The 26593-nt window shown below is 43.2% G+C and overlaps 1 protein-coding gene across 1 annotated transcript in view; it reads right to left on the minus strand.

Annotated features, from left to right (window-relative positions):
- LNX1 (ligand of numb-protein X 1) overlaps window positions 1-25417 on the minus strand; it is a 181867-nt gene extending 156450 nt beyond the window's left edge. The window contains exon 1 of the mRNA XM_045881139.3: window positions 25001-25417. The gene's annotated coding sequence lies outside the window, so the exon portion shown is untranslated. The remainder of the gene's footprint in view (window positions 1-25000) is intronic.
- Window positions 25418-26593: the final 1176 nt, after the last annotated feature.

The raw sequence follows: 26593 nt of genomic DNA on the forward strand, positions 1-26593 counted from the left end.
ATGGTTTGGGGGCAGATACGGGGTCACATATCACAGAAACTGCCCTCGTGTGAGGTCTGCTGCCTACAGATTGGAGAGATCGGCTACCACAGTGGCCAGGCCTTCATAACTGACATGGCACTCAGACTGGGCTCTTCAGTGACCATGGGGGCAGTGGCTACTTCTTTTCTGGCCTCCCCTTCTCCCTTCCCTTGCACAGTCAAAGACTGGTAGCAGAGTTCAGAGAAGATGTCGTTGCCTGGTGCAGATCACCTTTCCTGTGCTGGTCTACCCATCCTCCAACTGCTATGAACATGGCTGCTAACGACTTACAGCCACCTCCTTCTCCAGAGACCCGCCTTCTTCTAAACAGTTACTCCCCTGGGATGTTACATCTCTCACATCCCTCCTCACCAAAAGGGATGGCCACAGATAATAACTGAATCGCATGGGTGCCAAAGTCTCACTCCTTCGCCTCAGGGTGGGATGAATTCTGAAAGGTAATTCATGTTCCCTGCTGGATCAGCTAAAGCTAGAGTAATTGAATAATATCCTTGCTTAGAGTTTTCCCCTGCCCTCTCCCTCTTCCCTCACTCCCCTCTTTCTGAGAACACTTCCTCGGGAAATCATTTGTACAAGAATCCTTGTCTCAGGTTCTGCTTCTAGATAACCTGTCCTAAGACAAGTAGTGATTAGATAGTACGTGGATGATGGGGAGAAAGGGGTGGAAAGAATCTCAACTTGGGGGTCAGATATGTCTGGGTTCAGCCCCAACTTCATCACTTCTTTGTTGCATGAATCCATCAAGTTACCTGGACACTATGATCCTCTGTTTCCCTCTCTATAGACCATGGGATGGCCACACATTGCTTGCAAGGATGTTGCAATGGTGCGTTAAGTACAGGAGAGTGGATGTGAATGTCCATGGCACATAATAGGGGTTTGGTAATGTCAGCTTCCCTTCCCTCCTGGAACTTTGGCACCACCTTCCTCCAAACTTGGTTCTCCACTGTCCTCTTTGGTTACCTGTGCCCTACAGTTTTCTTAGTCTCTCCTTTCTCTTTCTTCCCTTTTATATCTTCCTTTTACTATCTCCTGTTCCCAGGGTCTCCACCTCTCATTTTTTAGCAGCGCTTTTCACATCCCCCAGCCACGATAAATGAAGAAAGATGCACAGCAATATCCAGAAATACAGATCCGTGTTCTGTGGACCACGGCCAGGGAAGCTGAAGTGAGGTTATCAGTTTTTGCCAGCTCAGCAGAGTTAGGTTGGGCTTAGTTTTGTAAACAGGACTCAGGGGGCTGCTTTGTGGCTTTTCCTCAAATAGTATTTAGCCAGAGAAGAATATGTTATTTTCCTTCTAAGATGAAAATAAAGACCATTAAAAACCAATCACACTAGTGCTTGACATAAGAACCCTCATCACCATCAATCTTCCTCATCTGCGCCAAATGGTGGACCAGAAGGGAGCTGATCCCTGCAGTTGGGACATAAGACAAGAGTTTACTGGCTCAGCCACAAACTGGTCATGGGACTTTGGGGAGATTGCATAACCTCCTTAGGGCCCAGTTTCTCCATCACCAGAAAGGTTATACAGCAAAATATGTGCCAGCTACTTCACACGGGACCTCCTAGAATTCATGCAATATTATGTGGGAAACACTGGAACCCTATGCAGAAACTGATTGAGAATAATGTATTTTGTTGTTAATATTCTTGTTAATAACACTGAAACCATTGCAAATCAACTGAGTAGGGCATGGAGCATATTGTAAATCACGTGTGTCACGATAACATTCTACATTGAAGATGGTGGGAAATCTGAAAGTCATATATTAGGCTTGAGCACCCACTATTAGCTGGTCAACTGGATTTTTATAATAATAATTATTATCATAAGCCTCGTGGCACAGGCTGAGCTAATTAATACTTTTTTTGTCTGCCCGGCTCATTTTTCTATCCTTCTTCTGGCATTGGTATATCCTTCCCTCTGGGGAGCCCCTTCTCCACTCCCTGGTCCTCGTGGGGCTGCAGTCTTAGCCTGTCATTGTCTAATCGATACACTACTATTACACCCTTCAGGAAGTGTGGGCATGTGACCCGGCCTTGCTGGCCATAGTCCACTCTTCTTTGGTCACAGGGATTGGTCCAACAGGGTGGCTGATTCATCAAGTCAATCAGAATCTGTCACCAGCATTTTGAAATCTGAGGTGGGGCAGAAAGGTAGCACCCTCCACCTTTCTGAAAAGAAGCTGTTAGTTCGAAGCCTGCCATCCATCTTTCGTGTCACTTGGGATGGGGGCGGATAGAATGCTGGCAATACACTATGTAGGCTGGAAAGTGCAGAAGCAGCTGTCGGGAGAGAAACGGTGCTGACGTTGTTTGACCTGGGTCCCCACTCTGGACTTCTCCGTTTTGTGAGCCAACGAAATCCCTCTTTTTCTCTAGTGAGTTTGAATTGGGGTTATTTTACATAACTCATTACCATGTTTAAGAGAATTTAATTAAGAAATATAAATTTCCATTTAGATGTTTTCCTTCCTCAGTATCTTTTTTTTTTTAAGATTTTATTTATTTTTATTTGAGAGAGAGAGAATGAGAGAGAGAGAGAGAGCATGAGAGGGGGAGGGTCAGAGGGAGAAGCAGACTCCCTGCCAAGCAGGGAGCCCGATGCGGGACTCGATCCCGGGACTCCAGGATCATGACCTGAGCTGAAGGCAGTCGCTTAACCGACTGAGCCACCCAGGCGCCCCCTCAGTATCTTATAGTAAAGAATATATGTGATTAGAATAGACTGAGTCCATTCAGTGTACAAATACTACAATTATTACAATATTATCATAAAGAGAAAAAGAAATATCTCGGCAGACGTTATATATGATTTAATATAAAAACATGTCTATTGAGAAGTAAGGACATGATTTGACCAATATGCTATCCAACGCATTAGAAACAAGCCTTCTTGTAACAGGCTTTTCCGACTGTTTCCCACCCGGTGTTGCAGAGCATCACGAGCTTGGGAAGGTCATCATGGTGAATGTTGTCCTCGTTCTCTCTCACCAGTGCACTTCTAAGTGGCCACAGACCTTAGGTCCTTTAGTCCAGGTTGTACTCTCCGTTCTTTAACATTGTTCTTAAGAACATTAAAGAACAACCAAGAGATTGAAAAAACAAAGTAGAAGTCTTAAATCTTGGGTCTCCTGGTTTTAGGCTAGCACTTTAACTATGAGGGGTGTTGTGTCCATTTCATTCAAGTTCACGTTCCTCACATCTGTTTCACGTGCATGTATATGTACTTCTTGTCCTAACTGTGGCTGGGAAGATATTTAAAGCTGTAAATATTTATTAAGTGTGCATAAGACAGCAGTGTGGGCCTATGATAGGGGAACCAGAGTATTGGGTCCCACTTCTGGGTCCATTGCTAATTCCTGTGTGAATTTGGGCACGTCAATTAAAATCTCTGTGTTCCAGTGTGACATATAAGAAAAGGAGATGTTAATCTGTATCGGCCAGCACCCCAAAAGTAATAATTACTGAGGACAAGACCTGCTATTCCGAACAGAAATCAGAGAGGAACCTCACTGAGACTGGACATCTATTACTTTTTCTCTTTCTTTCTTTTTATTTTTGTAAGGGAGGAGGCATGGTGGAGCAGAAGGGATGTATCTTTGCCTGGCTTTGGGGAAAACAAAACCTCACTGTCTCAAAAAAAATATTAGCAAACACCTGTTTATGCATGTCACTGTGATAAGAAGACAACAGTGTGACTAAAGTAGCCCCGTTTGAAATTCCTCTCAAAGATCGCAGGAGAAGTGGATGGCAGAGCAATCGTAACAGCATCTCTGAGACATTGACTGGCCCCTCTTGCTCCTTAGAATACAATGAGCAGGGCTTTGAGGCAGGACTTGGGTGTTAAGGTGATTCTGTTCCTTACTCCTGGGGCCTTAAATGAATTATTTCACCTCATGCAGCAGGTGTTGATAACAGTAAAATGGAAATGATAATGCCCGTAGGTGGGTGTGTTGAAACACTTAGATACAAGCACCTAACAAAATGGCACATAGAAGCAGCCTGATGAATCTCAGTTTTCTCCCCTCTTCCATTCACTCACTTACTTTGCTAGCAATTTGGCAAGAGGATAGCAAGTAAAGCAACCTCCATATTTTGCTATCAGGAGGCAGGCATTTGGCCCTATATGCCCAATTAGTTGTTCCCATCTCATGTCCATGTTCAGACTCCGGAGATAGTTCTTGGATTCATATTGACCCTTTGCATCAAGGAACAAACAAACATATACAAGGAAACATGGTCAGAATCTGTACTTAAAGCATCTGTTTGAAGTGAAGGTACTATAAGCTTTCTCTTGTACACAGCATCTAGGTAACCTCTCTCCCTCCTCAAAAAAAGAGCCTTTGAGGTGATAATGTGGCTGACCCAGACAGAAGAAGCTTGGGTTATATTAATAACTTAGGACTGAATTATTGCCTCAATATTTTCACTTTCATTACTGGGAGGACAGAACATATGCAAAAGCAGTTAAAGTGAGAGGAAGTCCAACTCGTACTGTCAAGGATTATAGAGGAAGCACAGAACTCTGTATAAGCTTCTCGAACTTTCTAGCCTTCTCTTAAAACAAAAGATGCAAATAAGTGAATCCCAATAATCAGATCCCACGCACCCTCACAGTTGCAATATCGTAAATATGGAACGAGGACTGCTCTAGCCCCCATGAAACTTGCATTTTGCTTTCCTCAAAACAGCAGTTCTCAAACTCCTTTTGGAAGTTATTTCCAATGGCAAAAAAAAATTAATGACCCCCTAAACCAATATGTTTGTACCACCATTGCACGAAAAATATAATCTGAGTCATAGGAGTATTGGTACAACTTTTATGAAATTCCCTGAGGAACCGCAAAAGTAAGAAGATAGATTTATTTCAGGAGCAGGGCATGATAATCATTCTTGAATTTGCAAGTGGTGGCACCATACATGTCCTGTTGCACACGCTTTTTCACAGCAAGCCTGCGACATTGCAGCATCGCCCAATCCCTGTAAAACCAGGAAGTAGGTGTCGTTATTGCTGTATTTCATCATTTCTCAGAGGCCAACCAAAGGGTGGAATATGCACCTTTATTCGATGTACCACCCAGAAAGAAAACAGAATGCTGCCAATTAAACCACAACACACCATCAAGAGTAAAACAAAGAGACGGTTTTAGAGGTGTTCAGATGTGAAAGAATGAGTGTCTTAGACCTGACGAACTATAGACTTTCTCTTCTACAGACGAAGGAACACATGCCTTGCTCAGGGTCAGGCTGCTGACGGAGACAAAAGCCTGAAGCCCCACTCAAACTCAGACCTCCTGCCTTCAACCCAAATGGGCTCCATGCAAACACACCTGTGGTTCTGAAGATGATCCTGGAAGCAAGACAGAAGGTTCCTACCAGGTATTCCTGAACATGCCACTTTACAAGGAAAGGATCTGTCATGAGAGCCGGCAGCCATCACGGTAGCATTTTTAACAAGAAATGACAAATTATTTTCAAAAGGGAAGGATGAATGGCCAACTACCTTCTGTCTTCACAGTATCTGGCATTAATAAAATGGAGGTACAGTCAATCTCACTATTCTTGGGTTCCATATTTGCAAATTCATCTACTCACTAAAGTGTATTTGTGAGTCCCCAGTCAAAACTCATGGCACTGTCACAGTCATGCGAGGCCAGTGAAAAATATGAGTGATCCGCTGAGGTCCAACAAAATGCCTTCTTCTTCCAGTACTCGTACGGAAGCCCCTTCCAGTACTCGTACGGAAGGAAAAGTGTCCTTTTCATGGTCCACTTAGTGCCACATTTTTTGTATTTTTGTGCTTTTTGTTGCTATTTGGTATTCAAAATGGTCCCCAGATGTACTTCTGATGTGCTGTCCGGTGTTCCTACACACAAGAAGGCTGTGAGGTGTCTTACAGAGAACACAGGTGTGTTAGACACGCTTCATTCAGGCCCATATTCTTTGTGCTGCTGGCCATGAGTTCAATGTTAATAAATAAACAATATATATTAAATAAGGTGTCTTTATACAGAAACACACACAGAACAAGGTTGTGTATTGATCAATTGATGAAACTGTTGGAACCAGAGGCTCACAGAAACCTGTCTCTCTATTTCCCCTAAGAGCACTTAGTATTCACTAATGAGAATTGACTGTTTGGGCCATTAAAGTGTCAAAGGACTGTTTCTTCTGTTGCTAACTTTCCAATCATTCATATCTCATGACTGCAAATCCAGTGGAGAAGTCAAGTTACAGGAATAATCAGGAGTTTTTTATATGTATGCATGTATGTGTGTATACACATATACATATACACACACACAATACATGCATATATATAAATACACACACACATATTAAGTAAACAAAAAAGTATGCCCAATGACAAGATCTGGAGGGAAACACAGAACAATAGTATGACATTGTGGGAACATAGGTTTTTAAACATTCTGTTGTTAACATTTCTAATTGTTGGCACTTCTTTGGAGATTTGTATTAAAAACAATAAAGACTATCAAGAAGGGGAAGAAGCAGCCCCAAACAGAGGCTGGTGGTGGTGGTGACAAAGCAGCCTAGAAAGAGCACCCGGGAGGTGATGCCTGTCGAGAGTTCCTTCACCTTTGGAATGCTTCCTTGGCTGTGGAATAAGAAGACTTGATTATAGAGGAAGCACGGAACTCTGTATAAGCTTCTTGAACTTTCTGGCCTTCTCTTAAAGAAGTCAGTAAAAAAACATGAGGAGGGAGAGGAAGAGGAGGAGAAGGATGGAGAAAACGAGTCTGTGATCTTACTGTTTTCCTGCTGAGGCTAGAGCACTGGCAAGCACATCAAACACACACCTCTTTGCCAAAAATAAGGGTCCATGTCTTTTGTTTTATGCCTTGATGTGATACAAACGATAAAGAGCCACCAATCACAGAAGGACCGCCCTGCATCCGTAATCCTAAAAAATCTATCCGTTTAGGGGGTGTTGCTGTCAAGGGTTTGAACAACCAACAAGACTGCGCCATTATGGAAATACTGTGCCTCCCTGGGCTGCAAAAGAGAACTCCTTACATTCACTTAAGGAGGAAGTAGAGTGGAGGGTCTTGGAAGGCAGTTTGTTTCCTTACGGTCAGTGGCTGATTTTCCACAAAATTATGCATTGGCTAATTCTCACAAGAGGTTTTAAAAATGAAGCTAGGGTTTCAGGTTCGACTCACAGGAGCTGCCTTTATTCGGACAGTCTTTGTTTTCCCAGGTCCGGTCGGCTGTCCTTCCGGGGGCCTTCCTCAATCCCTGGCGGGGACTGAGGTCCGGCCGTTGTTCGGGATGAAAAGGTATTGGAAGGCCGGCTGCTCTAATTGGAGCCTGCACCTGCAGACCCCAGCCTCAGAGGCAGCTCGCTCTGCTGCCGCTGTTGCTGTGTGTGTATGTGTGTGTGTGCATTTGATTTTCTCAATGAACACTGGGATACTGCTCAGTTTTTTGGCCTGACTACGCTGGAGGGGATCCAAGCTGTTCTGTCACTTCTCTGTTCTGGGTGGGGAGACACTCTCTTTTTTCTCCTCTCTAAGAAGAAGGGATTTTGCCATGCAAATATATCCAGTGTGCTTTGACCTAATCTCTTCTGGCTCTGAGAGGCCTTACCCAGATGAAGGGGGCCTTCAGGTTGTCTGAAGGGTGCCGACGCAGGGCTCTCCCCCACCCATAAGTTGCTACATTTTTTATGAGTTTCTCACACTTCACTCCAGTAACATTATCCAGGCAATGACTACAACCTCTGTGCTCAGCCTGACGAGAGGGCAATGGAGAAATCACCCCAGTGGGTCTCATGAAGGACTGTGCCTCTGTCCCCCTCACAGCACCCTAGCTCCAGAGCTCCTTCCTAAGGCACGTATTCAATGTGGACAATCCGATCGACTTTGGCATCTGGAGGTGGCCACGCAATTGTCACCACCACTAAGATGATGAACATGTCCATCACCCCCAGAGGGTTCCTAATGCCCCTCGGTAATGTCTCCCACCTGCTTCCCCCTTCACCACCACCCCCAGGCAAACTTTGATCTGCTTTCTGTAACTATCAATTATTTGCATTTTCTAGAATTCTGTATAAGTGGAATCAGATAGGATGTATTCTGTTTTGTCCCCCTTTTTCCACTCAGCATAAAGAATTTTGAGGGGTGCCTGGGTGGCTCAGTTGGTTAAGCGACTGCCTTCGGCTCAGGTCATGATCCTGGAGTCCCGGGATCGAGTCCCGCATCGGGCTCTCTGCTCGGCGGGGAGTCTGCTTCTCCCTCTGACCCTCCCCCCTCTCGTGCTCTCTGTCTCTCATTCTCTCTCTCTCAAATAAATAAATAAAATCTTTAAAAAAATTAAAAAAAAAAAAGAATTTTGAGATTCATTTATATTGTGTGTATCAACAGTTCATTCCTTCTTACTGCTGAATAGTATTCCACTGTATGGTTGTACTATTCATTCACTGGTTGATGGGCATTTGGGTTGTTTCTAGTTCTGGATGATTATAAATAAAACTACTAGGAATATATGTGCTCAAGTCTTTGTATGGATATAGGCTTTCTTGTCTCTTGGGTAAATACTTAAGGGTGCAATGGCTGGATCACATGGTAGGTGTACAATTAACTTTTTATGAAACTGCCATGTGTTTTCCAAAGCGGTTGTACCATTTTCCTTTCCCATTAGCAGTTCCAATTCCTATATACCCTTACCCACATTTGGTATGGTTAGTCTTTTTCAGTTTAGCCATTCTAATAGATATGTACTGATATCTCATTCTGGTTTTAATTTGCTTTTTCCTAATGACTAATGATGTTGAGCATCATTTCCATGTGTTTACTTGTTATCTGTGTGTCTTCTTTTGGCTAAGTGACTGTTCAAGTCTTTTGAGCCTTTCTTAAATTGGCTGGTCTATTTTCTCATGATTGAGTTTGGAGAGGTCATTATACTATTTCTCCCAGGGATATTTTTTATTTTGAGAATTATCCTGGAATGTAAGACACTGCAAACAAAAGTTCCAAAGAATTTTCAGCACTAATCAGAGCATGTGGGGAATAATTTGGGGGCCCAGGGACATAACTCTGGAGATAACACTCCATATGTGCCATTATAATGATGAAAGCAGGCCTCGCCAGAAGTCCAGACGGGCCGAGCCCACATCCACTTTTAGAGGCTCTTGGGATGTTAAACATGAAAGAAATTCCAAAATAGACATATGAAAAGTATGATATATTTTAAATATATATATTGAACACATTAGTGCTTTTGACCGAATGCAAAAATTCAACATGTATACAACACTGGAGATGTCAAGATTTTAAATTTGAGGCCCAATGTGGGGCCTGAGTTAAAGGGCTCTCCTGGCCACTGGCCATCTTGTGATAGGCCACAAGAGACCAGCACCAGCTTGGGGCACTTCTGACATACCCCGTATACCTTTGCAGTCACATCTGACCTGGCTCCTCTAACCATTTATGCGTGGGGTCAAATGAATGTTACAGAGATGGCTATACAAGAAGGACCATTTCCCAGATATACACACATTTCTTGCCACAGTGGTGGCATGGGGCAGGCTAATCATGGCCCTTTAGGGCCCTTTGGAGGGACCCCTTGCTCCACCCACCTGAGAGTCTGCAGGGCCTGAGGCTTCCTTTGGGGTGGCTAGAACCTTGGCCTTTTCCACTTTGTTTGAGTCCTAATGGTGCCGTGACTATGAGAGGGGTTGCTTCACTTGAAGGATCCCAGAGACCCCCCAGACATACGCACAGAAGCTCCCAACCTCTGGGCTTGTTCACCATCACTTCTGTGTGACCTCAATCTCCTTTCACCTCTGGTTGTATCTAGTGCAGTGGCTCTCCATATGAGGCAGTTTTGCCCTCCAGTGGACATCGGCATCATCTAGAGATAGGATTGTCAAAACTTGGGAGATATTACTGGCATCTGGTGGGTTGAAGCCGGGGATGCTGCTAAATATCCTACAATGCACAAGACAGCTCTCCACAACCAAGAATTATCCAGCCCCAAATGCCAGTGTTGGCAAGGCTGAGAACCCCTGGGCTTGATGATTTAACCGGGTGTTGACCAGAATGGACAGGGGATAGGACTGCCGCAGGCTTCTGAGAAAGCAGTTCTTTGTTCATTAAGCAGATGAGAACTGCAGTACTGACATAGAGCCTTGGTCCAGAAGCTTGAGGGGATGTGAAGAGCTGGCTACCCAAGCCCCTCCTACTCTTACTGCCTTCCTCCCCGTCCTTTCTTCCTCCAGGAGCTCTGGAGGATCACAGACGTGCTTTCAAACCCAGTCCGGTGACTCGGTGACTCTGAGCAAGTTAGTTAATCTCTCTAAGCTTCTGAAAAATGGAATAACCATAGTATTTTTTAGAATTATGAAACAAGATAAGCCAAGCCATGTAAGGTTTGATGGGGGCTGGCGAAGGACAAGAACCCAGTGGCTGTGATTATTATTATTTCATGAATTGAGCCCCTGCTAAACACAAAGCCCCTTGCCAGGTGTGTTTCCTGGCCACTCAATGCCAGTTGGTGACAAAATTTTGTTAGTCTACAGAAAGACATTTACTCGAAAAGCCTGAACAAAAACCTCACCCTTCAGAAACAAAACCTGATGGATATGTTGAACTCACTGTGTTTTGTACTTGCTTTAGTGATGAAAGAAATGAATGAAAGGGATTTAAGTTAAAACAATGTGCTATAATGCTTTGAAACTAGAACTCAATCACAAGAGGAAAGTCGGAAAGAACTCAAACACATGTAGGCTAAAGAGCATCCTACTAAAGAATGAATGGGTCAATGAGGAAATTAAAGAAGAATTTTAAAAAATTCATGGAAACAAATGAAAATGAAAACACAACTGTTCAAAATCTTTGGGATGCAGCAAAGGCAGACCTAAGAGGAAAGTATATAGCAATAAAAGCCTTTCTTAAGAAACAAGAAAGGTCTCAAGTACACGACCTAACCCTACACCTAAAGAACCTGGAGAAAGAACAGCAAATAAAGCCTAAACCCAGCAGGAGAAGAGAAATAATAAAGATCAGAGCAGAAATCAATGAAATAGAAACCAAAAGAACAGTAGAATAGATCAACGAAACTAGGAGCTGATTCTTTGAAAGAATTAATAAGATTGATAAACCCTGGCCAGACTTATCAAAAAGAAAAGAGAAATGACCCAAATAAATAAAATCATGAATGAAAGAGGAGAGATCACAACCAACACCAAAGAAATACAAACAATCATAAGAACATATTATGAGCAACTATATGCCAGCAAATTAGACAATCTGGAAGAAATGGATGCATTCCTAGAGATGTATCAACTACCAAAACTGAACCAGGAAGAAGTAGAAAACCTGAACAGACCTATAACCACTAAGGAAATTGAAGCAGTCATCAAAAATCTCCCAACAAACAAAAGCCCAGGGCCAGATGGCTTCCCAGGGGAATTCTACCAAACATTTCAAGAAGAATTAATACCTATTCTTCTGAAACTGTTCCAAAAAATAGAAACGGAAGGAAAACTTCCAAACTCGTTTTATGAGGCCACCATTACGTTGATCCCAAAACCAAAGACCCCATCCAAAAGGAGAATTACAGACCAATATCCCTGATGAACATGGATGCCAAAATTCTCACCAAAATACTAGCCAATAGGATCCAACAGTACATTAAAAGGATTATTCACCAGGACCAAGTGGGATTTATCCCTGGGCTGCAAGGTTGGTTCAACATCTGCAAATCAATGTGATACAATACATTAATAAAAGAAAGAATAAGAACCATATGATCCTCTCAATAGATGCAGGAAAAGCATTTGATAAAGTACAGCACCCTTTCTTGATCAAAACTCTTCAGAGTATAGGGATAGAGGGTACATACCTCAATATCATAAAAACCATCTATGAAAATCCACAGTAAATATCACTCTCAATGGGAAAAAACTGAGAGCTTTCCCTCTAAGGTCAGGAACACGTCAGGGATGTCCACTATCACCACTGCTATTCAACATAGTATTACAAGTCCTAGCCACAGCAATCAGACAACAAAAAGAAAAGGCATCTGGATCGGCAAAGAAGAAGTCAAACTCTCACTCCTTGCAGATGATATGATACTTTATGTGGAAAACCCAAAAGGTTCCACCCCAAAACTGCTAGAACTCATACAGGAATTCAGTAAAGTGACAGGATATAAAATCAATGCACAGAAATCAGTGGCATTCCTATATACCAACAAGACAGAAGAAAGAGAAATTAAGGAGTCGATAGCATTTACAAATGCACCAAAAACCATAAACTACCTAGGAATAAACCTAACCAAAGAGACAAAGGATTGGTACTCAGAAAACTACAGAACACTCATGAAAGAAATTGAGGAAGACACAAAGAAATGGAAAAATGTACCATGCTCATGGATTGGAAGAACAAATATTGCAAAGATGTCAATGCTACCTAGAGCAATCTATACATTTAATGCAATCCCTATCAAAATACCATCCACTTTTTTCAAAGAAATGGAACAAATAATCCTAAAATTTGTATGGAACCAGAAAAGACCCCGCATAGCCAGAGGAATGTTGAAAAAGAAAAGCAAAGCTGGCGGCATCACAATTCCGGACTTCCAGCTCTATTACAAAGCTGTCATCATCAAGACAGTATGGTAGTGGCACAAAAACAGACACATAGATCAATGGAACAGAATAGAGAGCCCAGAAAGGGACCCTCAACTCTATGGTCAATGCATCTTTGACAAAGCAGGAAAGAATGTCCAATGGAAAAAAGACAGTCTCTTCAACAAATGGTGTTGGGAAAATTGGACAGCCACATGCAGAAGAATGAAACTGGACCATTTCCTTACACCACACACAAAAATAGACTCAAAATGGTAGAAGGACCTCAATGTGAGACAGGCGTCCATCAAAATCCTAAAGGAGAACACAGGCAGCAACCTCTTCGACCTCAGCTGCAGCAACTTCTTCCTAGAAACATCGCCAAAGGCAAGGGAAGCAAGAGCAAAAATGAACTATTGGGACTTCATCAAGATAAAAAGCTTTTGCACAGCAAAAGAAACAGTCAACAAAACCAAAAGACAACCAACAGAATGGGAGAAGATATTTGCAAATGACATATCAGATAAAGGGCTAGTATCCAAAATCTATAAGGAACTTATCAAACTCAACACCCAAAGAATGAATGATCCAATCAAGAAATGGGCAGAAGACACGAACAGACATTTTTGCAAAGAAGACATCCAAATGGCCAACAGACACATGAAAAAGTGCTCAACATCGCTCAGCATCAGGGAAATCCAAATCAAAACCTCAATGAGATATCACCTCACACCAGTCAGAATGGCTAAAATTAACAAGTCAGGAAACGACAGATGTTGGCGAGGATGCGGAGAAAGGGGAACCCTCTTACACTGTTGGTGGGAATGCAAGCTGGTGCATTCACTCTGGAAAACACTATGGAGGTTCCTCAAAAAGTTGAAAATAGAGCTACCATATGACCTAGCAATTGTACTACTGGGTATTTGCCCCAAAGATACAAATGTAGGGATTCGAAGGGGTACGTGCACCCCAATGTTTATAGCAGCAATGTCCACAATAGCCAAACTATGGAAAGAGCCAAGATGTCCATCAACAGAGGAATGGATAAAAAAGATGGGGTATATATACAATGAAATATTATGCAGCCATCAAAAGGAATGAAATCTTGCCTTTTGCAACAACGTGGATGGAACTGGAGGGTATTAGGCTGAGTGAAATAAGTCAATCAGAGAATGACATGTATCATATGATCTCACTGATATGAGGAATTCTTAACCTCAGGAAACAAACAGGGTTGCTGGAGTGGTGGGGGATGGGAGGGACAGGGTGGCTGGGTGATAGACATTGGGGAGGGTATGTGCTATGGTGAGCACTGTGAATAGTGTAAGACTGTTGAATCACGGACCTGTACCTCTGAAACAAATAATACATTATGTGTTAAAATAAGAAGATAGTAGGAAGGGTAAAATGAAGGGGGGGAAATCAGAGGGGGAGACGAAACATGAGAGACTATGGACTCTGAGAAACAAACTGAGGGTTCTAGAGGGGAGGGGGGTTGGGGATGGGTTAGCCTGGTGATGGGTATTAAAGAGGGCACGAATTGAATGGAGCACTGGGTGTTATACGCAAACAATGAATCATGGAACACTACATCTAAAACGAATGATGTAATGTATGGGGATTAACATAAGAATAAAAAAAAATGTGTTATATATTGAGGCATTTGTGAATGTGTGTAAATATATACCTACTACAAATTTGTTTACAGCCCGTGGAAGGAAACGTACACGATGCGCTTTGTCAGAAAACACAGAACTAGCTGGGACTCTCATAGCAAGTCCTGGGGAACTCGAGGGCTGTCCCATTCCCGGACAAAGCAGGACTCCATATCAAGTGACTTGGATAACATCTCAGGTAGGGTCAGTAACTTCAGCACCAGAAGGCCCGCATTGCCAGATGGCCAAGCAGAGACTGCGAGGCTCGTGCCAGGCTGAACTCGGGGTGTTTCTGGAAAGTCATTGTTGCAAACCCAGAGAACCAGTTCTGTGAGGTTGGCTCAAAGGGGATATTTAGTCAGAGTAACAGAGAGGTGTAGTAATGGAGAGGAGGAAGTCTGGGTAAGGATTACAACTGGCAGTCAAAATGCTCTTCTCAGTTTTCAAAAAGAGTGAGGGAGAAGTAATGTTTTGGTTCTGGCCCTTGGACAATACCTTGATCCTCACCAAGTGCAGGAGAGTGAACCCACAAAATCGCCAGTGAGCCAGGAGATAATCCAGGTGATAAGGACTCAGCGGGGCGGCATCTGGGCCAAAAATATAAGGACAGAAAATCTGGCTCAACTGCATTTTTACCAGTGTGTTTTCTCATGGGGCAGGAGACACATTTAAAAGTATAGACACGCTCTGCACTTGGGAATTCACAGTGGAGGTAACATAAATTAAGAAGCCTTTGGGCTCCTTTGGCAAGGGAACTCTTAAGACACTCTGGACACTGGAGCCATGAGAAAGCTCCCTAGGAACATTCTAGAAGACGGGCTAGATCTCCCGCCAGCCCAGGAATGTGGCGGAATCTTCTTGTGCAGAGGGTGAATGGATGTAGGAATTTCCTTCCCTCAGGTGGGCTGTTTTCCACATTAAGGAGTCAGTGTGCATAACCATCCATGTTTTTCCCCCGCTGGGCTATTCCAGAAAAGGGAAGGAGATTTACCTACTTACATCAAAAGGTCACAGAAATTGCCTTTTAGTAATAAGGATGACTGTCATGGAGCAATGTCACAAAGAGCAGTTAATTCTACTCTTTCTTTAATAACCAACTGAGAGAAGATAGATTTATGGAAGGAAGATAGTTTGAGTGACAGGCATTCTGTCCATTCTGCTGACTACTCTGTGAACTGAGATCAGCAGGAACCAGGCGTCTGCATGGCATTATCTTGACCTTCACTGAGTTTAGTTTAAATGCAGTACGTCCTCATCTGTTATCTATGGATACTAGGGGAAAGGAAAAGAAAACAACAGGCCTTTTTGCATCTCTAGTGCTTATGTTAGTGTTTTAGTCATGGTGTTTTGAATGAATGACTGAAACGTGGAAAATACTTCTGTGCCTGTGTTGGTGAGATTATTGATTATTTTCTCAGAGTTCCCTTTAGAAAGCCTAATGTGATCAAATTCTACTCCAAGTTCAGGTGATGAAAAGTTCTATACCCATAAAGGAATGGTTTTATTTCTGTCTTTCCAAAACTGAGAATGCTGTCATTGGACATATCTCCCTTAGCTCTGAGTTCCAGGAAGCTCAGAGTTAAATCTGACGCTCAACTGTACCACTCATGAGGCTCTCGTGGCATCCATCCTTGGTGCCAATTTCTTCTGCTCCTGTCATTCTATTCTTATTTATATTTTCCCTGTTCCTAATTTAAATTCTTGATGATATTTTCCATCATTTTATTTCAGAGCTGACAACCTCGGATGCCTCCAGCTGCCAAGCAGGCAGCAGTAAATGACTGAAGTGAGTAAGGCTATAGGGCATGGTGTGGACTGCAGCAAACTGAACAAGTTCTCCCCTGGTCACTCTACTAAAATAGCATTGTCCCTTTACTCCACTCTCAATCTCTATCCTCTGACCCTGTTTTATTGGTAACATTTACCATTGTCTGTTATTATTTATCTTTTTATTTAATTATAGCCCGCCTCCCCTCTATGTCCCAGCACCCAGAAGCCCAGAATTCTCACCCAGTCTGCATTGGCTGAGTGAGTGAATTAGCAGATAAATATGGGAACTGTGTAGCCAGATGTTCCTATATTTTAACAGAATTTGAAATCCGGATTTTTACATGAAATCATCTGATTTTTAGATGCTGGTGGCTAATGTGAAAAACTAAAAACACCGTGTCGGCCAGAAACAGGCTAGTGTTCTACTTCCTATTATCTGCTTATCAGCAGCATAGTTTCTTTGTAGAATGAAGTAGTATACAAATAAATTAAAACACACATCCCTTTTATGGCTTACAAAGCACTGTTGCCCGCTAATATCTCATTATTGTTCCAATTTTACGTATGAGTAAATTAAGGACCCACAGAGTTTGTAAAGCAAGCCTGAAAGATTAGAAGGGGAGGAAGCAATAAAAGGCAGGACCCGCCCTGGGAGGCAGAGCTGGCCTCCTGGTCAGGTATTCAGGAAAGAGGGAGGAAAAGCCTTGCTTGCTCTATTTCCTCTCTTCTTGCTGACCCAGAACCAGAGGTTAGGCGGATGCTTCTCCCAACACAGGCTATGACCTCAAATTCAGATTCAGCCCCACGCTGGGTCTGTTTCTGTACCTTTCAGTACAAAAGGAACCAGCACAAGACACATCCAGGCAGATGTCTTTCAAAACCCTCTCACAGGGCACCTGTTTAAATGTTGTAGCAGCACGCACATAATGGAACAATCAACATATTGAATAGCGTCTCTTTCACGTCTGTATCTTCAAAATGATGCTGATCTTATTGGTTTTAGGAGGTGATCTCCTTATGTCACGGGAAGACCAGTAGGTTGTGATATGGAAGAGAATATCTCGCCAAGTCTTTGAATTTGACCAAGTTCTGACCAAGATTTATTTTCTCACTTCTTTTTCCATAGAAGTACTTTAAAATAAAATTTGAGTATTGAAGTTTAGGTCTCTGACATTTCTCAGGACACTCTGAGATGTGGATAATTTCTCTATAAATTATGGCATTATTTTCCTTCTACAGTTCTCCTAATCATTTTTTTCTAGAATCACCTTGCTAAGGAAAAAAAGCCCAGCTTAATTGGCATTTCCTAATTATTATTATTTTTCACTGTGGTAAGTACCAAAAGCAGAAAATTTACCATTTTTAACCACTTTAAAGTGCATAGTTCAGTGCCATAAAGCACACTGACACTGCTGCGCGTCACACCCATCACCACCACCCACGTCCAGAACTCTCTTCATCTCCCCAGCCTGAAACTCTGTGCCCAGTAAATAACAATTCCCCATTCCCCCTCCTCCCAGTGCCTGGCTACTCTGGGTTCCTCATGTAAGTGGGATTATATAGTAGTTATCCTATTGTGACTGGCTTATTTCACTTAACATAATGTCCTCAAGGCTCATCCATGCTGCAGCAAGGGTCAGAATTCCCTTCCTTCTGAAGGCTGAGGAGTATTCCATTTCATGCATATACCACATTTTGTTCGTTCATTCATCTGGTCATGGACTTTTTAAAAAATTCAATTTAGTTAACATATAGTGTATTGTTAGTTTCAGGGGTAGAGTTTGATGATTCATCAGTTGCATAGAATACTCAGTGCTCATTCCATCAAGTGTCCTCTTTAATGCCCATCACCCAGTTACCCCATCCCTCCACCCACGTCCCTTCCAGCAACCCTCAGTTTGTTTGTTTCCTACAGTTAAGAGTCTCCTATGGTTTGTCTCCTTCTCTGTTTTTATCTTATTTTCTTTTTCCTTCCCTTCCCCTATGTTCATCTGTTCATGGACTTTAGAGTTTCTTCCATCCCTTAGCTATTGTGAATAAAGCTGCTGTGAATGGGGGTGTACAAATATCTGTTTGAGTCCCTGCTTTCAATTCTTTTGGGTAAGTACCCGGAAGTGGAATCGCTGGATCTTGGGTAGTTCTATTTTTAATTTTTTGAGGAATCTCCATACTGCTTTCCATAGCAGCTGCACTATTCTACCTTTCCACCAAGGGTGCACAGGGGTTCTTACCAACACTTGTTATTTTGTGGGTTTGGCTTTTTTCTTTTTTTTTTTTTTTTTTGATAGCACCACCCTAATGGGTGTGAGGTAGTATTTCATTGTGGTTTTGATTTGCATTTCCCTAATGATTAGTGCCACTGAGCATCTTTTCACGGGCTTATTTGCCATTTGTATATCTTCCTTGGAGAAATGTCTATTTTGCTCATTTTTTAAATTGAGTTGTTTGGTTTTTATTGTTGAGTTGTAGGAGTTCTTTATATATTTTGGATATTAATCCCTTATCAGATACATGGTTGCAACTACTTTCTTCCATCCCACAGGTTGCCTTTCACTGTGCTGATTGTGTCTGATGTATAGAAGTTTTTCATTTTGATGCACTATGTGCACTTCTGAGCCTCTGTTTCTGGTTCCCCTGCCTCTCAGGGGATGTGGCTGTGGGAAAGGAGGACTGTCCACAGCTCCAGTGGCAGGGGGCTAGAAGGCCACTGCTGAAAGGCTGCCAACTCCTGTTTCAAAAAGACTTTAGGATGGGTTTCAGGAATGCCCCCACTCTCTGACTGGGGAGCAGTCAGGGTGCAGAAGTGCTTTAGCAATAACTGAATTTTAAGATGGCCTCTCTTCAATAATTGAATTTTAAGACAGCCTCTCTTCAGTTTTGGGGTAGCCTTGGTTGGTGCTGGTGTCAGAACAATCATAACCAATCCTATTGTCCTGGGACTCAATGAGTGTGTACAATGGCCATCCCTAATGGATCTCCGTGACTGGGAAACCAATAGAACAGAGGTTTCCATAGCGTGTCTCTTTTGTAACGCTGGGACCTTCGGAGGCCAAAACAATGAAAAGATTCCAGTGGACCCCCATCCCCCAAAATATGTCAAAAGAAAATAACAGTAAGCCATAAAATAAACGTACAGAAGTGCACCAAAGTTCTGATTTTTCTCAAGATGATGACTTCAGAGTTTCTGTTGAAATGCCCAAATCCATTCTTTTAAATTTATCTTTTTAATTAATGATGTTTTTTGGTGCCTCTGCTTTGCCAGTGCCTTAATCCCTTTTTGATCTACCTATAGGGAAAAATAATAACTTTTAATATTTGTTATCCGCTTTATATACACTATGCATTCTTCTATGTATTATGTAAAAGAACTAATTTAACAATTACCCTGGTCTCATGAGGTAAGTACTATAATAATCTCCAGTTTCACAGTCAAGGCAACTAAAGCACAGAGCAGTAACTTGCCTAAGATCACACAGCTAGTAAGTGGCAGAGCCAGGGTGTGAACCCAGAAAACCTGGCTCCAGAGCCTCTTGTCCTCTAGTCTAAAATCCAGCTATGTTGGTCTTGCTGTGGGTGGCCTCCCTCCACCAGCCTGCACCTGCATTTCCAGCCCCGCCCTTGCCTCTGGCCCTTTACACAGGGCTCCCCGTGCCTCCCACCAGCCCTCCTCACCTTGCTGACCCTGCCCAGTCAGGATTCCCCTCGGGCATCTGCTCTCTGCTGCCCTGTTGGTTGCCCCTCCCCTGACAGGCTGTTGAGACAGCTAACACTGCACTTGGTCCCATGGAAATATAACTGTCCGATTCTTGTCTTCCTCCCACAGTGGACTGGGAGTTTCTTGAAGGTGAACACCAAGGTTCAAAGCTCTATGTCCCCACCTAGTCAAGTACCTGGTACCTAGAAAGTGCTTAAATATTTGGTTTTGAGGAAATAAATGAAGAACAGCCCAGACTGGGACTTAGGAGTAGGAAAAGGAGCAATGATTGCCCAAATAGTAGTTTTCACCCTGGAAATGTTGTTAGTACCCTAGCAGACAGTGAGCAGCCATATCCACATAGATTAGAGCAATACTGAATGCAATAGAATGAATGGTGTGAACCTCAGTCCCTTAGGCCTGATACTGGAGACATGGGTCCTATCTGTGTGGAGGAGGCTGCTCTGCTCCCCACAAATCAAAGAGTAACAACAAATACATGTGCTCAAATGCACTTTATGGGTCACAGAGCGACTTCGGAGTTTCTCAAAAATGTCAAAATTGAATAAATGTCTTCTTTCCCTTCCTTTCTCTTCCTAAACAATTCAGTCTTTCAAGCTATGCTATGGGACCAAGTAAGGTAGTCACCCATGCAGGGGGTGGAGGAGATATGGTGGCCCAGACGGTGTCAGAGCCTAAACAGGGTGAGGAGGTTAGCCACACAGAAGGGATGCCTAGTACAGGAGTCAGAGTCTGGATGAGCAGAGGAAGGTATCCCTGTGGAGGACAGCCTGGCACAGACCACTGGAGTCCAAGCAAGATGAGGAGGGCAGCTGCATGGGGAAGGGGTAGGGCAAGGGGGCAGGGGTCATGGTAGCAGTTGGTCACAAACAGGGGACTGATCCAAAGTATCAGGGATGGGGCGCCTGGGTGGCTCAGATGGTTAAGCGTCTGCCTTCGGCTCAGGTCATGATCCCAGGGTCCTGGGATCAAGTCCCGCATCGGACTCCCCACTCTGCGGGAAGTCTGCTTCTCCCTCTGCCTCTCTCTCTCTCTCTCTCATGAATAAGTAAATAAAATCTTTAAAAAAAAAAAAGGTATTAGGGATGATGGGAGCCAGCTCAGACTAGTGTTAGAGAAGAGACTTACAAATTGTGAAAGGGAGAAACCTGGAATAAACCCAGTGGTGTTAGATTCAAATTGGAAGTGGCAGTGTGAATTTACAATTTTCAGGGCGTATAGGCCAATATGGAAACGCACACAGGGGTCCTAGCTCTGTCCACTGAGACAGTCTGAGAACAGCAACACTCCAGTTCACAACAAACACATCTAGCAGTCAGACTTTGGATTCTAAATCTCTACGAAAAGGAACTAGAGCTTCTTGGAGCAATCGCTGATTTTAAGGCTGTAACATCTCATTATACCAAGGAGTCAGGAAGTGCTCAAAGAATGATGGGAACATGTCAGAAGGGCACGTTGAACTCTGGATTAAGAACGAGACATTTAACTTCAAGTACTCTGTAGAACACTTACGCACTAAAAAGGGAAGAAGAGTTAACTTTACAGTGGAGAGCCCTGGCAGATGCAACTATCGTAATCTCAGTGAAGTTTAAAATCACCTGCCACCTGATAGGATGCGATGAGAGGAACACAGCATCATTTCTGTGATGTTGTTTGCCAAGGTTGTAAAACTTGAATCAAAACACAAGGAGACTCAGACAAACCCAGATTGAGGAACAGTCTGCAGAATAACTGGCCTGTATTTTTTTTTTAACTGTGCCTGATTTTATTCTTTTTTAATTTAATTTTATTATGTTATGTTAATCACCATACATTACATCATTAGTTTTTGCTGTAGTGTTCCATGATTTTTAAAAAGTGTCAGTGTCAGGAAAGTGAAGGAAATCCTGAAGAAGATTTGCTCTTGGAGCAGACAAAGAAGATGGTGACAGCTAAATACAACGCTTGATTCTGAAAACTTGAGTTGGTCTGAGGGACAACTGCTAGGAGTGCCTGGGTGGCTCATTCGGTTGGGCATCTGACTCTTGGTTTCGGCTCAGGTTGTGATCTCATGGGTCATGGGATGGAGCCCTACTTCAGGCTCTGTGCTCAGCGTGGAGTCTGCTTGAGAATCTCTCCCTCTCCCTCTGACCCTCTCCCCGCTCGTGCTTGCATGCGCGCGTGCTCTCTCTCTCAAATAAATAATCTTTTTAAAAAATTATTAACAAAAATGGCAACTGATGAAAAGTTGCTGGGGTCCGAGGATTAGATAATAGGAATGTATCAACATTGATTTCCTGACTTTGTGGTTATGTGGGGAAGGTCCTTGTGTATAGAAAACGCACACTAAAGTTCATGGGGAAGAGGAAGCTTTGTTCTGGCAGCTTAGTCTCAAAGGATTCAGAGAAAATACAGTGCAAAACTCTTCATACTATACTGTATCTGACTCCTCTAGAAATTTGAGGTTTTTCTAGATACACACATACATACCTCTATTCTACATCTCTACCTGTATCTACATCTACATGTAATGAGCATGTTAGGTTGGAATTACAATGTTTTCCAGACTTTCCAGATCACAGGCACCCAGAGGCTGCTTTGGGTGGACAGAGATTGGAGTGGCTGTTCTAAAAGCAGGATCAGGGTCTGTCCGTACATGGTGGTTCTCTAACGAGGCACAGAAGAGAAGTATTCTCATTCCACTCATTTAGAGAATAACGGAGATTTCTGAGTAACTAGAGACATCTGTAGAGCTGATCATGCTGGCCATTTGACTTATCTGATGATGGGCTCATCAGAACCAAGAAGCAGGAACACTGAGGGCTCCTCTGTCCTCTTAGAAAGTCCATGGGATAACTAAAGGCCAGTTCTTCAGTGTTTATCTGGAATGTGGGTTGGGCAAGGGACTCCACACTCACTTGAGGTTTGGCCCAAAGTGCTAATAATGAAAACCACAGCCTGTTGGGCACCTCCTATGGGCCCGAGACTGGAATATGTGTCCTTTTATGTGTCCTTTTTATCATCGTCACAATGGTTCTCCTTGGTAAGTATTGTCCCCATTTTAGAGATGAGGAAATAGAGATTCAGAGAGGTTTAGTGGCTTGATCATTGTTGTGGGCTGAATTGTATCCTCCCAAATTCACATGTTGAAATCCTAATCGCCAGTATCTCAGACCATGACTGCATTTGGAGATGGAACCTTTAGAGGTTATTAAGTTAAAATAAGACTGTTAGGGTGGGGCCTAATCCAATCTGACAGGTGTCCTTCTAAGAAGAAATTTGAACACACAGAGAGAGACCAGGGGTGCACGCCCACAGAGGGACGACCACATGAGGACACAGCAAGAAGATGGCCAAGTGCAAGCCAAGGAGAGTGGTCTAAAAGGAACCAAACCTGCCAACACCTTGATCTTGGACTTCCAGCCTCCAGAACTGTGAGAAAATAAATTTGTTGTGTAAACCACACCTAGGCTGCGGTGTTTTGTTACCGCAGCCCTAGCACATGAAACACTTGTGCTATGTATGTGGTTGAGGATGAAGCTGGGATTCAAAATTACATCTGTGTAGCTCTTTGCACTATCTTATGCTACCTCCCTACACACAAGGCCTCTACTGTGAAACCTCTTCCCGCCTCCCCCAACAGGCTGCCCAGAACACCCACCCAAAACCTCACAGATCCTTCCATCCATGGTCCCAGAGCACTTACTACACCGGAGGATAGTTGGTTACACACAACTAATTTACAATGTTTGATTAAATTGAGAGTAGAGCTCCTCTTATCTGCATTCCTAGTATCTCCCATGGAACCAAGCCCAGGGCAATTACAATAGTATTTACTGAGCACTTCTTATGTACCAGCAAAGGCTTTACATGCATTATCTCATTTAAACCTTAAGACGACTCCATTATTCCCATTTTACATATCAGGAAACTGAGGTCACAAGGGTTAACTGAATTACCCCAGGGCACAGAGCAAGTAGATAGTAAAACCATGATTCAATCTAATTCCCAGAATGTGCTCTTCATGCCCTGCTCTGTTGCCACCATCTTGCTGTAAATGTTCCCTGAGCAAATTCCTACCATGAGGAGTTGTACCAATCTGAAATGCTCTCCCTCAATCAAAGTCCCCCCCTTATGCCAAGCTCAAGTGTGAAGCACATGTCCTGTGGAGAGTCTTCTCACCTACGACCTCCGCCCTCAGCCCTGACACTGTACTCCTTCAGTACTCCTTGGGCACATAGTTTGCACCATGCCCTGACATGTGACCCAGTGCTGGGCACCAAGGATGTAGTTTATCAACATTTGCTGAATTGGATTCAATGCCCAGGGATGAATGTAAACAGTGATAAATAACAAGGTGGCATATAGCACTGGATGCTCTATCTCTGGTTTTCTAGGAGAGTTCCAATTTCTAAAATCCTATCCTCTCATCAGCTCATTTGTCAGAATATGTGGCAGAGAATATTGTCTGGTATTTGGTTTAAAAAGTAGAGTCACTGGGGCACCTGCGTAGCTCAGTCGGTTGAGAGTCTAACTCTTGATTTCAGCTCGGGTCGTGATCTTGGGGTCCGGGGATTGAACCCTGAGTCTGGCTCAGTGCTCAGCAGGGAGTCTCCTTGAGGATTCTCTCTCCCTCTCCCTCTGCCCTCTGCTCATGCTCTCTAAATCAATCAATCAATCAATCAATCAATCTTAAAAAAAAAAGGTAGAGTTACCATTTTACTGCAAAGAGGCAGGAATAGAGACAGGATGTGCTGTTACTTATCTACCCACATGCTACCAGGCAAGTCAAATTTCTCTGGACCTAAGTCTCTTTGTGAGTAAAATTGCAATGGGGGCAATGCCTATTTCTATGATAGAAATGAAACAAAATATGTGAATGTGTTCTGAATACTGATGAAGAATAATGTTATATAAATCCAGTCACCATTAGTGGATTGTTTTTACTGTCCTGTTTGGCCAGTAAAAAATAAGATAAAAAAGCAGTTTTTATTTTTGAAAGTGAAGGAAGAAGTTTCTCATGAAGACTGGTGCAAAAAAAAAAAAAAAAAGAAATCAGACATTAAAAGTGTTAATATCCTGAGGGCCTTTCTGGAGTGTCTTTTTCACTTCTATCTTCTAAGTTCTCTTCAACCACTTGGGGTGGGGTGGGTGGTAGGGCTAGTAGTGGGATAGTCAAAAGCAAAGTTTCTCAAATTGCATGAGATGTTACCTGGTGGAGGAACCAGGCCTCTTACCTTTGCTGCACTGTGAATCAGTTCCCAGTTGTGCGAGGCCTCAGCGGACAGTCCGTTTGGGAGCTGAGCTTTTCTGACTCAGTAATAGCCCAGGGAAATTTTCTCTCTCTTTCCTGTGTCTCTTCTTCCAGACATGCATGAAAACCATTTGGCCTTGGAGTTACTCAGCTCGCCTCCTGCCCCTTTTTCAAGGCTTTGTAACATGCTGATCCATAAACCTGAGAGCACCCTCTGGGGAGCTTCCGGAAAGAGCAGTCCCCTGCGGAGCAACACTCTAATTAGCATCAGTGACAGATCTGTGCTGGTCTGGATGCGGCTGAGGCTCCCCTGAATTTCCTTCTGCTCTCCCGAAAGCCAGGATCCTTTTGTTCACCTTTAGGCCTGCCAAGTCAGTCCTACCGCACCCCTGGATGTTGTTTTCCTGCAGGCAATGGGAAAATGAGCTCGGAGCCAGGGAAGGGAAATCAACAAGGAAGTAAACACAGGGTCACTGCACCTTCAGGTCATCACTAGGGCTGGGACATCATCATGCTGGGACCAGTTCCTAAATGGGCTACTGCCTCGACAGGCCTCAGAACCCTGGGCATCTTTTTATTTTTAATTATGCAGAGAACATGCACTGAAATTGATATCAGACAAATCAAGCAATCCCAACTTACGTTCCAATGCCTTGTCAAAGCTTTCAAAGATTTTCCATAGGCAGCGTCTCTTGTAACTGAACACTGACTAATGTTTGTAGACAAAGAAGAAAAAAATGAGCACGTTTATGGCTGATACTAGTTCAAACCTTTAACTCTAAAGATACAGGACGATTGTTCAAATAAAGATTTCTTCTACCTACTCTTCAACACCACGGTCAACAGCGACAGTAGCGGCATCTTTGCTAACACCCATCGCGTGCTTACGGTCAGCCAGGTCCTGTGCTAATGACCTGACCTGCATCATCTCATTTAATTCTCAACATAATCCTACAGTACTCCCATTGTAGAGATGAAGAAACTGAGGATTAGAGAGCAAAGTGCTCCTGCAAAGCGCTCCAGAGAGTTATAAATGTAAAAACTGCCTTTCTGGAAGCATGATTTTCTGGATCTCACTTTTCCTACTGATCTGCTTGAACCCTTCTGTGGACTGACATCTCTGGCGATGAGCTTGCTTAAATAAACCCTTAGCCCCAGGGATAGAATTCTAAACAGAAACAGGGAGCATCCGTTAGTTAAGTGGTCTCTCCCTGGGGCTGTGAGTTTGGCACCATCTTTATATAACTTGTGTGTAGGACACATGTAGGCTGGGCACTCTCTCTTCTCTCATCCACAGTGGGTCTGCTGGCTGATGTAGACTTGGCTCTTCACTGGGATTCTGATTTACCAACAAGGAAGTGTCCTACAAATCTCTTGGCTCCTCTGTGTGCTTTGATCATGGTCTGACTGCGAGCTTGTCCTTGTGACTTGAGGAGCCGAACAGTTACGAACTTCTTTTAATCAATACTCCAAGGGATGAATGACAAGAAGTTCACAGCCTGGAAACTTCTGCTTGGTGAGAAAACAACCAGCACATGTGCTCCCAGTCCTCAGGTCACATTGCAACATGTTTTGG

This window comes from Mirounga angustirostris, unplaced genomic scaffold, assembly GCF_029215605.1.
Source record: "Mirounga angustirostris isolate CCGP_5_RB_7025 unplaced genomic scaffold, mMirAng1.0.hap1 SCAF_2, whole genome shotgun sequence".
Taxonomy (NCBI): domain Eukaryota; kingdom Metazoa; phylum Chordata; class Mammalia; order Carnivora; family Phocidae; genus Mirounga; species Mirounga angustirostris.